The following is a 14,066-nucleotide window of genomic DNA, read 5'->3' as shown; positions in this document are numbered from 1 at the left end:
AAAGAAAACAAAAGTAATTCCATTCAAGTTTTTCAATTAAGACACAAGAAGTCAACAGAAAAAAAAAAGGATTATCGAAAATATGGGGTATTTAAAAAAATAAAGCAAGCTGATACATTCAAACCTGACCATAACAAAGAATAAAAATAACTGTACTTGGCCTAATTACCTCAATTAAAGGGCATAAATTTTCATATTGGCTAAAAAAGGAAGACTCAGATATATGCTGCCTACAAATAAGACACTGTAAGTATAAAGACTTATTTTTATCTTTTTATAAAGATAAAAAAGTAAAAAGTTAGAAGATAGGCTTATACTAATCAGAAGAAAATTGTTTTCAGAAAATGGTATTAGCAGGGATAAAAAGGGTCATTCCATAATGAAAAATGAGTCATTTAACCATAAGAATCCTAAATGTTTATGCTCCCATTAAAAAAGCTTTAAAATAAAAGATGCAATCCCCACACCAGAAGAAAATACTTACAAATCATATATGTAATAAAGAAGTTAAATACAGAATAAAGTATTCTTTAAACTCAAAAATAAAACAAAACAACCTAATATAAAATAGACAAAATATCTAAAACATTTACTTAAGAATATATACAGGTGGCAAATAAGCACATGAGGAGATGTGCTTATTGTCATTAGCGAAAGACAATTAAAATCACAATAATACACTACTGCACATTTATCCAAATGGTTGAATTTAAAAGATTGACCATACAAAGTATTGGCTAGGATTTGGAGAAACTAGAATTCTTATATACTGAGGTTGAGAAGGCAAAATAATGCAAACACTTTGGAAAACAAAAAACAATTTATCAAAAAGACATACCATATCACACAGTCATTCCGCTATTAGGTTTTTACCCAAGAGAAAAGGAAAAATGTGTGCATAGGAAATCTTGTACATGAATGAACATAATATTTTAGTTACAGAAGCTCCAAACTAGAAACAATTTTAATGTCTAAAAATTCAATGGATAGTATACCAATATTGATGACACACATACTTGTAAGCAATAAAAATCAAAACCTATGATTCATGTAATATGTTGAGTGGTAATAAGCAAGTCATAAAAGAATACATGAGTTCATTAATATAAAATTCTAGAAATTGTTAACTCATATATAGCACAGTGACATAAAGCATACAGATCAGTACTTGCTAGGAATAAGAATGGAGGAATCATGGAAAGGTAGGATTGATTTCAAAGGAACTGGGAAATTTGAGGGAATAATGGGTATGTTCATTATCTTGATTGTCTAACATATATTTCCATATGTCAGAACATATCAAAATGTATATATTAAATTAGTGCAGCTTATTGTAGGTCAATCATTCTTAAAATTGTTAAAACTTCAAGTAGGTATCCAAAGAAACAGGTGTGTGGTGGAACATGGAATGCAAAAGAAAGCAAGGAAGTATGTGACCATGAAACGAATGCTTAGTCTTAGAGAAGAGAGGCTAAAAGAAAAGGATAAATCAAAACCTAAAAAGAAACAAAAGAACAATCCTAGTGCATCGAAGGAAAGAGAAGTTCCACAACACTCTTCCTGCTTATTCTTCCATTACAATACACAACTGGGCCTACCTTATCATATCCTGGTTGATATCAATTTGATAAATTTTCCATTAAAGCCAAACTGGACCTAGTGCAATCAATGATGGACTGTCTGTATGCCAAGTGTATCTCTTGTATAACTGATTGTGTGTAATGGCTGAAATTGAAAAATTGGGGTAGAAGTATTGAGTAACTTTAAGGATTGCAAAGGATCCATGGTTTGAATCATTACCATGCAAGCACAAAGGAATCTATGCAGATGACTGCTTAGTACAAAAAGTAACTCAGATCAAGTGTTAACATCATGGCCACAATTGACTGTGACCTTAAATGAAGACTCCAGAATATACCTGGAGTTCCTATCATGTACATTTCTAACCATAGATACAATATCAAGGGTATGCTAGATAATTATGGAGCCCCTTGGTTCTGATTCTTACCAGATAAAGTTCCTCTACCTTCCTCAACCAAATCTTTCTCAGTTGCCAGTTCAGTAAACATGCTATAGAATATAGAATAATGGATATAGCATGAATTATTTGCTCTATTATGAGCTGACTATGGTTAAATATAATCATTTCTTAATGTTTTTTGCAAATAATTTTTGTCTCATTTAAAAATTTGTTGATTTTTTTTACATGTCTAGCAATTAGAGAAATGAAAATCAAAACTACTCTAAGATTTCATCTCACTCCAGTCAGAATGGCAGTTATTAAGAATACAAGCACCTTTGTCTAGTATGACAAACATCAACTCAAAGTGGATCAAAGATTTAAGCATTAGAACAGAGACCCTGTGCCTAATAGAAGAAAAAATAGGCCCAAATCTGCACCATGTCAGCCTAGGATCTGACTTCCTTAACAAGTCTCCTAAAGCACAAGAATTAAAATCAAGAATCAATAAATGGGATGGATTCAAATTTAAAAGCTTCTTCTCAGCAAAGGAAACAATTGATAATGTGAGGAGAGAGCCTACAGATTGGGAGAAAATCTTCATCACATGCACCTCCAATAAAGCATTAATCTCTAGGATATATAAAGAACTCAAAAAACTTAATACCAAAAAAAAACCCCAATCAATAAGTGAGCTAAGGAACTGAACAGACACTTCACAGAAGAAGAAATACAATTGATCAACAAATATATATATATATAAAAGTGTTCAATATCTCTGGCAATTAGAGAAATGCAAATCAAAACTATTCTTAAGATTTCATCTCATTCCCATCAGAATGGCAATCATCAAGAATACAGGCAACAATAAATGTTGGTGAGGATGTGGTGAAAAGATACACTCATACATTGCTGGTGGGACTGCAAATTGGTGCAACCACTATGGAAAGCAGAATGGAGATTCCTTGGAAAGTTGGAAATGGAACCACCATTTAACCCAGCTATCCAACTCCTTGGTTTATAACCAAAGGACTTGAAATCAGCATACTACAGTGATGCATCCACATCAATGTTTATAGCAGCTCAACTCATAATAGCTAGACTATGCAATCAACCTAGGTGTCCCTCAATAGATGGATGGATGAAGAAAATGTTGTATATATACTCATATTACTCATCTTTAAAGAGGAGGAAAATTATGGCATTTGCCAGTAAATGGTGGGAGTTAGAGAATATCATGCTAAGCGAAATAAGTCAATCCTACAAAACCAAAGGCTGAATGTTTTCTCTAATATGCAGATGCTAATTCACAATAAGGTAGGGGGCACTAGGGAAGAATAGTGTTACTTTAGATTAGGTAGAGGGAAGTGATAGGAGGGAAGGGGAGGGTTGAGGAGACAGGAAAGATAGTAGAATGAAACAGACATTATTACTGTACGTATATATGTGACTACATGACCAATATGATTCTGAAACATGTAAACTCAGAAAAATGAGAAATTATATCCCATCTATGTATGATACATCAAAGTGCATAAATGCATTCTACTGTCATGTATAACTATTTAAAACAAATAAAAATAATATAAAAAGAATACAAGCAACAATAAGTGTTGGCAAGGACGTGGGGAAAAAGGCACACTCTTATATTGCTGGTGGGACTGCAAACTGATGCAACTAATCTGTAAAGCAGTATGGAGATTCCTTAGAAAACTTTAAATGGAACCATCATTTGATCTAGCTATCCTACTCCTCAGATTATACCTGAAGGATTTAAAATCAGCATACTACAGTGGTGTAGCCATGTCAATGTTTACAGCAGCTCAATTCACGATAGCTCAACTATGGAATCAACCTAGGTGTCCTTCAATCCATTCATCAATGGATAAAGAAACTGTGGTATATATACACAATGGAATATTGGAATATTACTCAGCATTAAAAGATAATAAAACCATGGCATTGCAGATAAATGGATGCAGTTGGAGAATATCATGCTAATTGAAGTAAAGTCAATCCCCCAAACCAAAGGCTGAATGTTTTCTCTGATAAGTGGATGCTGATCCACAATGGGGAGGTGGGGCATGGGAGGAATAGAGGAACTTTAGATAGGGCAAAAGGGAAGGAGGGGAATGGAGGGAGCAGAGGGTAGGAAATATGGTGGAATGAAATGGACATCATTACCCTAGGTACATGTATGAAGACATGAATGGTGTCACTCTACTTTGTGTACAACCAGAGAAATAAAAAATTGTGCTACATTTGTGTACTATGAATCAAAATGCATTCTTCTGTCATGTATAACAAATTAGAACAAATAAATAAATGTGTTGCATTTTTAAAATAAATCAGATGCTCCAATCAGGGAGAAAAAAACCTTCAACTAATAAACAATTAAAACAAAACCTGGCAATGACCAAAATATGACAGCAGCTACCTTTTGCTGGGCATTTGCTATGATCCAGGTGCTATATACTAAATGCTTTCCATGTGTTACATCATTTAAATTTTTTAAAAATATATGGCAGGTTCTGTTATGGTTCCATTTAAATAAAGAGACTTAAATAGAGATAGATTAAATAATTTGCTTAAAGCCACATAATTAGAAAGGGATGGAGCTGGGATTTGATTCTACAAAGAATTTGGCAATACACCACAAGGGAGCTAAAACTCAGAGGCAGCCACATGGAGTTGGGGGTCCGTCCTAGATCTAACTTCAGAATCCAAACTCCTAATTGCTTTATTGTATTGCATTCTTGTTGGAAACATCCTCCCAGGCATATAGTCAACCCAGACTGACCACATCTGTGCAAATGAAATGTGTATTTTCTGGCCTCCATATTCATCCTAGATGAGACCCACACTTATCCCTCCTCTGTTTACCTGCAACCACCACATGTTGCATGAATGAGTAAAGTAAATTAATTCAAGGTCACTACAAAATCTCTTCATGCTAAAAAAATGCAGGGAGAGGCTGGGATGTAGCTCAGTGGTAGAATGCATGCCTAGCATGCACAAAGCCCCTGGTTGGATCTGTGGCACAAAAGGAAGGAAAGGAGGAAGGGAGGGAGGGAAAAGGAAAGGAGTGGGGGAGATTCAAGCTCAGAAGAACATTAAGAAACTTGCCGAAAGCCCCAACAGTGAGTAATGGTGAGACTGAAGTCAAACTCAGGTTGTCTAATTCCAGAGCTAAATGAGTTCAATTTCTCTCCTAAAATGATGTTCAAAATCTGACTGCCAAAAAATTGCACCCTTTAAGACAACCACAAGAGGCTCAGAAATGTTGAAGGGTTGCAGATGAGCTGAGAAAAGCTTACAAAGGAATGTGGGTGTCCTGTTCCAGGGACACACAATGAATGCTGGGTTGGCCTTGTCTCTGAAGACAATGCATTCCAAGCTCCCAGTCCTATTGAAGAGTAGAGGGGCTCTGCTATTCAGCTGTCCAGCACCCCTGCTATCTCAAGGTTAACGAATTATTTTCCTTTATAATTCACCAGAGACTGATAACTATTATTTCCCTAACACATACTGACAAGTACTCTGGTTAAATATAGGTTGCTAGGAATTAGGGTGGAATTTTTTTTTTTTTTTAGCTTGACTTTATCAAGGGTACCATAGACTCTTTTTGGGATTCTAGAAATGATTTCCATTACCTTAGGCAAATTATATCTAGACTGGGGGGGGGGAAGTGGGAGGGAGAAGGGAAGGAAAGAGAGAAAGGAAGAAAGGAAGGAAAAGTTTCTGTTTTCCTAGATAAAGACCTCAATGCTGGTTGTCCTTGTGTCCTGGTTAGGAAGAGTGAGTGAGTGAAGGGTTCAGAGATGAGTTCTATGCAAGGAAGAAAACACAGATAAGGAGTGAGAGAGAGAGATGAAGGAGAGATCAGCATACACATATAAAAATGTGATAAAAACAGTCATAAAGTTTCAGAAACCACATAGGTAGAAATGTTCTCCCATCTCCATTATTCCCTTCTATAGCTACAGAAGCTTAGCTGGCCTGTGGCACTCAGCTAAGGACCACACTTATCAGTCTACCTGTAGCTAGATGTGGTCACGTAGACTAAGTTCTGGGCATGCCATGAACACACTAGCAATATACACAGCATTCACTACTCCCTTCCAGGAAGGGAATATGGCCTCCCTATCCCTTGCTTCTCTTCTGGTAGCTAAAGCACAGACTGGACAGAGGAAGAACTGCCTTGTGCTAAGGGTAGGAGAGCAGTAAGAGAGAGCCTGCATCCCATCACTGTCAAACCAGCAAGTCAGTCCTACATGGCCTATTCAGACTTTGTTAGGAAGAAATAAACTATCTTGTGGGAGCCACTGGATTTCAGTGTCTGTTGGTTACAGCAGCATAATTAAATTCCCAACTGATAGATCAGATTCTATGATTGATAATTAGGTTAACAATATTGAATTAGATGGATGGAACATGGAATTTTATTTCATTGTATCAAATTCTTTTGACACACCTTTCCCCACCCAACTTATGGTATAAGTTTAAGAAGAAATCATGATTTATTGTCATAGATTTCATATTTAGAAAGAGGTCTTCCCATTGTGGAGCCAGTTTCATTTTCCCTTGCAGTTTCTTTTTGAAAGTTTGAAATATTTCACTTTAAATATAGATTGTTTGTGGGGATGACTTTCTGATGAAAAGCACAAAGTTCTTCCATTCCCTTAATCCCACTGCAAAACCATGTGGCCCCAGTGTTTCATGTCAGACCTGTTGGCTCCTTCCTTTGCAAAGGCTCCAGTTGTTACACTAAAATCACACTGGATCATATTAGCTCTCCCCTCCCAATTTCCTTTTCTTAAAGCATGGAGCCTCCTCATATCACAATGAAGTATTGTAAAAATATAGGGTAACAAATGTTTTCTGCTGGGCTTTGTAAACTGGAATGAGAGAAGGATTGTGCATTTACACCCAATTTACTTCAGACCTTATTACCTATAGAGTAACTTGTGAGTTCTCAGATAAAAGCAAATAATGGAAACCATGCAAAAGTAAATGAACAGTTTTTGATTCTTTTCAAATATTAAATACTGATATTTTTCTCAACAAATTATAAAAAAATGTATAGCAGTCAGGTTCACCTTCATGCAAAATGTGGGTATGCACTCCCTGCTACCACTTTGGAAAGGCTGAATGTATGTGTTTGATATATGCCTTTCTACTCCTGGGTGTACACACAAGAGAAGTGTGTAAATGTTCATTAAAACACAACTAATAGAACATCAGAGCCACACTACTAAAAATATTCTCCAAAGATAAATAGTCCAAATTATCTATTGACAAAAAGAATAAAAATCAACATGGCATACTTGGAGCAACCAGATACTCCAGAATAATGAGAGTAAATTGACTACAAGTACACACAAACATATGGATAAATTTAACGAACATGTTGTGCAAAATAATTCAGAAAAAAAGACTGTATAACATATGATTCCACTAACAAAGTTCAAACAAGGCAAAATTAATTTACAGTGTTAGAAATCTTAATAGTGATACCTTTGAGGGAAATGAAGATTGGACGGGGCAGACTTCTGAAGTGCTCAAGATATTCTAGTTATTGATCTGGGTGCTGGATTTTTTAGTTATATGTGTTCTCTTTTTGAAATTTGGCCATCTGAAATAATAATTATAATAACTTCTATACATGCTACAGGTCAATTTAAAAAAACTTTAAAGGAATACATATAATTGTTAAAATACTAAAATCAAAGAAAAAATATAAAAAGATTATTGCTACTATCATCTAAAATATAGACACTGAAAAATACTATAGATATGGATGTCAGAATTTAAAAAAACACGATGAAGAATAGGCAGAAACGGAAAAGCAAAAGTGCTTATGAAAATTTGCTAACAACATTTGGGTTGCATGCTAACAATAAAAAACTTCAGCACCATTTGTTGAAGAGGCTATCTTTTCTCTGATGTATGTTTTTTGGTACCTTTGTCTAGTATGAGATAACTATATTTATGTGGGTTTGATTCTGTGTCTTCTATTCTGTACCATTGGTCTATTTATCTGTTTTGGTGCCAACACCATGCTGTTTCTGTTACTATAGCTTCGTAGTATAGTTTAAGGTCTGATATTATGTATTCCTCTTCACTCTTCTTGCTAGCAGAATTGCTTTGGCTATTCTGGGTCTTTAATTTTTCTAAATGAATATCATGATTGATTTTTTATTTCTATAAGGAATGATGTTGGGATTTTAATTGAAATCACATTGAATCTGTATAGCGCTTTGGGTAGTATGGCCATTTTGACAATATTTATTTTGAGTACCCAAGAGCATGGAAGATCTTTCCATTTTCTAAGGTCTTCTTCAATTTCTTTCTTTAGTGGTCTGTAGTTTTCCCAAAGGACTTAAAATCTGCATACTATAGTAATGTAGCCATAACAATGTTCATAGCAACTCAATTCATAATAGCTAAACTGTGGAAGCAACCTAGATGCCCTTTAATAAATGAATGAATAAAGAAACTGTGGTCTATATACACAGTGGAATATTACTCAGCATTAAAAGAAAATAAAATCATGCCATTTGCAGATAAATGGATGGAGTTGGAGAATATCATGCTAAGTGAAGTAAGCCAATCCCCCCAAACCAAAAGCTGAATGTTTTCTCTGATAAGTAGATGCTGATCCAAAATGGGGAAGGGGGAGGCATGAGAAAAATGGAGGAACTTTGATTGGGCAAAGGGGTGGGAGGGTGGGGAGGGTGCAGGTGTCAGCAAAGATGGTGGAATGAGATGGACATTATTGTCCTATGTACATATGAGACTGCACATAGGGTGCAATGCTACATCATGTACAATCAGAGAAATGAAAAGTTGTGCTGAAATTGTGTATAATAAATCAAAATGCAAATTAAGATAAATAAATAAATAAATATATAAATTTAAAAAAACTTAAAATACTTAAAAACCCCCAACTGGTTTGCTTACAGGTAGCATTTTCACTCTAAAACCTCACAATTTAAATGATTTAGAATCCCTTTTTTCTTTTTTTCTCCTTTTAAACTTTGTAATGGCGCTCATAGAAAGAGCATGCCATTACTTTTTTTCCCCTCTAGATCACAAATCACAGACTAGAACACTGGTTTATAAAGGCCTAGAACACTGAATTCAAGAAGCTCCTTTTATAAAGGGATGGAGGTAGCTAAGTTCACAGAAGCCCAGGTTAATTTTTCAATTTGATAGCTACCTGCACCAGAGGTTGTACAAACAGATCAAAAAAGCTGATATCATTGTTGCCTCTTCAGTCAGAAACAAATATCAGTTAACACCATGACTGTGGACAGAAAGGAGTGAGGAAAGTCTCAGGGAAAAGGCCATGCTCTGAATTGGAAATGACTTCTCCCCAGGATTGCAGTGAATACCATTCACAGTCATTCTCATCCCCCACCCCACCCCAACATTGGTTCTGATTTCAGGTTACGTTTGAGGAATTTGTCAGGAGATGAGATTTCAGAGAGATGGCAAACTCCCATTTCAAGACAGTCAAAACTCTTAATAATATCCTCTTTTATCCTGCCACTAGGAAGCTCAGCAGAAGAATTGTACAGTCCATTCAGTAAATGGCAGAGGGCAACAGGGCAGCTTCCAGACCCGCTGCTTCAAACATTTATGTGCCATTTGTGGAAATAGCAGTAGGTCCTTTGTTAGGCATAACTTAAAAACCAAAAACTAGGAAGGAAGGATTGGTAGATGTGAAAACATGAATAAACAAATGGCCAATACACACAGAAACTTACATGTTTTCATGTTTACAATGAAAGATATATTCTTTAATATATAAACTGATTGATCAAATGTCTCATGAGACAAAAGGGGCAAAAGGAAGAAATAGGCATTTCATACACAAACAAGTATAAATGGACTATACACCTGTAAATCTTTCTTCATTTACAAAATACACACACACACACACATACACACACACACACAAGAATGAGGGGATCGTCCCTCCTTTGCACGTCATGTGTAGGAGCTTCCAAATCAAAGACCTAAAAAAATTATCTAAGGTCAATGTTGGCAAAAGTGTTTAGAAATATATACAAAGGCTATAAAATGTGTGATCTCTAGCAGAAAGACTGGAGACAAACTCAGCATATAACAGAGAATAGTTAAATAAATCATCATACCATAGATAAAGTGAAATGCTCCATGGCTATTAAAAATGATGAGGTAAATCTGTGCTCACTAACAAAGCACTGTTTCACCACTTTCTCGCAAAATGATATATACCTAGAAATAAGGGGAGGAAGGATGAAGAAAAGAAGGGAGAAAGGGAAGGGGGAAGGAGAAAATAAATTTCAGCTATTAAAATGTTAACAACAACTGTCTCCATGAGGTGGTGGGGGTGTCTTCATTGCCTATATACTTCTGAATGATTGATGTTATGATAATAGAAATACTTTATTTTTACAACTACTAAAAAGGATATATTCACTTTGAAAAAACAAAAGCATAACCAAAAATAACAAAGCTAAGTAATTGAAAAATTTTGAGACGTACTTGGAGTTCATCTTTATGATATCATATTTAACTCTGGTTAAAAACCTCAAACCATCTTCTTTTCCTTCCTCTGCCGTTTCCCCCAAGACAATCTGTGTCCATCTTCTATTAATTTGACTTTCACTCAATACGTATTTTGTAAGTTTCCATTTTTTTTTTTTTTGGTGTTTCTCTGTCCTTCCCCTCTTTCCCAATCATTTTTCTCCACTAGATTCTGGGCCAAAATTCCTTACTGTGGCTTTCCAATTTGCTAGTGCAAATTTGCAGTTGCAGCCTTACCTCCCTATTCTGAACTCCTGATAATTGCTTGCTCCACTCCGTACATTCATGGCATGTGTTTATATTTCTATGCCATCCATCGAATTGTCTTCTAAGAAGCTCATGCCTGATCTACCCAATTATGGAAACGCTACTTATTTTTCAAGATTCACATTCAATTGAGTATTCTCTGTGAAGCCCTTGCATAATCTCTAATCTGGAAAACCAAAACAGAATCAAAATGATTGGCTTTCTTGGTTAATATTGCATTCTTCTATGCATGCCTTTGTCTTCTATACAATATAGAGCTTTTCTACATGTAGACAACGTTTTTTAAACATCTCTTTAATCCCCCAAGATGCCTAGTTCATGGATTTTCTAAATTTAGGTGCTTATAAAAGCTAAACACACACACACACACACACACACACACACACAGACACCCCTCCCCTGCTACCTGCCAGGCTCTGTGCAAGGTAAGTCTATATTTGTCTGTTCTCAGAATATGGTGCTAGACACACTTACTTCTGTTTTCTACGTGTTTAAAACTGAGACTGGGAGAAAAAGTACATTACCAGAGATCATGCACTAATAGCAGATCTGAGATTACAGTGAGATTACAGGCCTGGAGTGTTGTCTTGAGTCCAGGGCCATCCTTCCCTTGGCTGACCTGTGCTTCTATAAAAACATATATGGAGCTAGACTGATCTGAACATGCAGAAAGTGCTGGCTCAAAAAAAAAAAAATCCAGTTTCTTGACCGAGAAGGTGGTTATTGTATTATCAGGTTATAAATGTGTTTCAGCTTGCTTTAAGTCAGCTAAATTATCATCTATCCTTTGGGTCTCTTTTCTGTCCCTCTCAGTTCCCACTGCCCCCTGACAAGAATGTTTGGGGATCAGTCTAGAGATAACATTCTCTTCACAGATTTAAAAATCTTTGTCTGAGAGCTCACTTTTCCTAAATTAAAACTCCCTTTATCCTCTCAAGTTCTGATGAAATTGTTGGTATCCATACCAGAAAGATGCCTTGTCCATTCTACTACCAATCATTCCACTTCCATCTCATCAACTTTCCATGCCTCTCTTCTTCATTCTGTATCTTCATAATTTCACATTTAGATCTTCTGCAGCGTGATGAGAGGGAAAAGGACTCCACTAAACAAGTCATTCACCATCAGCAGTGCTTCTAGCTATCTAAGATTCTAGCTAACTTCATCAAAGTAAAAAACTTTTGAAACTGCCCAAATCACGAAATAGCCAAGGCCCTGATCCGTATCTTAAAGACAACATCAATAATACTACCAATACTCAAGGGTATTAGTTTCCTACAGCTGCCAAAACAACTTACCATTTGGTGGTTTAAAATAACAGAAATCTATCCTCTCACAGTTCTGGAGGCCAGAAGTCCAAAAGCAAGGTCTCAGCAGATTTGGTTCCTTCTAGAGGCTCTGAAGGAGAAACCATGGCCATCTCCTAGTTTCCAATGATCATCAGCAATACTTGACATTCTTTGATTGTAGATACATCACTCCAATCTCTGTCTCCATCTTCACATGAAATTGTCCCTTATGTCTCTATTTGTCTTCTCTTTTTCTGCCTCATAAGTACACCCATTAATGTGTTTAGGGTTCACCTTAATCCAGGATGATCTCACCTTAATATATCTTAATTGTATCTGTAAAGACCCTTATTTCAAATAAGGTCACATGCTAAGATTTCAAGTGGACATATCTTTTTGGGTCACTGTTCAACTCATCTGCCAACACTGATTAAAGGTTTATTATGTGCTAGGCATTATTACAAATAATGTCTACTAAGTCATTTTATGCTTACAACAACTGAAAAGAGTCATCACTCTTTAGACAGAGAAAGGTCTAGCAATTTTTCTAAGAGTTCATTGGTAGGAAAAGACAGCTTATATTCCAATCCAGATAATCTGATTTAGGAGCTCATCTTTTTCCATCAGGGTCAACTATCTCACATGCATTTATAGGAATCTAAGCGTTCTAATTAAAAGCTAGTGCCACTCCTAAAGTCACATTGTTAATCTATACTGGACAATGTTGGAAAATACAAAACCCATCTGCCATCACAGCTTCCAACCACCTATGTCAGGCATCACTAACTGATCACAGAGTTCTTTCCTGTGGAGCCTAAGAAAATAATTATAATTGTTCCAAATATGCATTAGCAGTCAGTTCGAAGGTGACACTCAGGATAAAATCTTCTTGTCATCCTGGCTTTAGAATTTTCTTTATAAAACAAAATGGAGGGAGCAGAAGGATGAGGCTTTGTCTTTTTCATCTCCTGTGGGAAGGTCAGCCCCTGCTCCATCTTTTGGCCTGCCTTTCTCTAGGACATGTATCTGCCTTCCAAGTCAGACAGACAGAGCAAGACTGGATCACATCAAATAGCATGGGGAGGCAGACAGAAGTCCAGGCTCAAAATCCAGACCCCAATAGACTGTTTGAAATTCAGAGACCGCCAAGGCTGCTGGCACATTCTTGGAAAAGCATGGGCCTTAGGAAGAAACCTTGCTTTGATGGTTGACAAAAAAGACTAGGTAATTTTTTTTTTTAAGCCAGTGACAAGGACTGGTGGTGGGACTGGAACACACCTAGTAACAGGGCAGTGGGAGGTACTGGCCTCTAGCAGCCACCTCTATGGCTTCCCAGAGTCCAGGCTTCATTCCCAGCATTCTCTGGGATCCACTGCTCCTCCATAAACTTACCTATAGATAACAGTATTTTCTACCTCTTTTGTTGTTGTTATTGTTGTAGATGTGGTGCTGAGAATCGAACCCAGTGCCTCACATGTGCTAGGCAAGCACTCCACCACTGAGCCACAACTCCAGACCTTACCTCTCTTTATAAGCAACTTTTAAATTTAAATACACACACACACACACACACACACACACACAAATTAGATGGAACAAATTGGAAAAAAACACACAATGCATTCCAAGGAGATAACAAAATCTTTCTGGGTTGTGTTCACAGCGTCCAAACGTGAGGATCACCAGGGCTGTATTTAGATTGGGTCATGCTTTTACTATTTGAGGCATGTCAATAACTGGACTCCAGAGCTTTGGTTTTAGATACTTGTTCCTCATCTTTCCCATCTAGAGGTATAAAAATAAGTTTCCCTGTGTATATATATTTTTCATTTTCCTACCCACCTAATTTTAAAATAATCCAGATAAACCATCTGCTTTCACTAAAGTGGACCACAACAAAACTGAATAATAAAATAATAAGAGCCCACTAGATCACACCACTGCATTGTCACGTCAATGTTGACTGTGGGAAT

The 14,066-nt window shown here is 36.4% G+C and overlaps 1 protein-coding gene and 1 pseudogene across 19 annotated transcripts in view; one reads left to right on the top strand and one right to left on the bottom strand.

The window, feature by feature from the left end:
* Nucleotides 1-14,066, bottom strand: part of Erc2 (ELKS/RAB6-interacting/CAST family member 2) — an 873,922-nt gene that overhangs the window by 293,176 nt on the left and 566,680 nt on the right. The window lies entirely within an intron of this gene.
* LOC101958813 (rRNA-processing protein FCF1 homolog pseudogene) lies at nt 1,418-2,001 on the top strand (annotated as a pseudogene).

Source organism: Ictidomys tridecemlineatus, chromosome 2 (genome assembly GCF_052094955.1).
Source record: "Ictidomys tridecemlineatus isolate mIctTri1 chromosome 2, mIctTri1.hap1, whole genome shotgun sequence".
In the NCBI taxonomy this organism is placed as follows: Eukaryota; Metazoa; Chordata; class Mammalia; order Rodentia; family Sciuridae; genus Ictidomys; species Ictidomys tridecemlineatus.
This window is presented reverse-complemented; position numbering and strand designations above follow the sequence as displayed.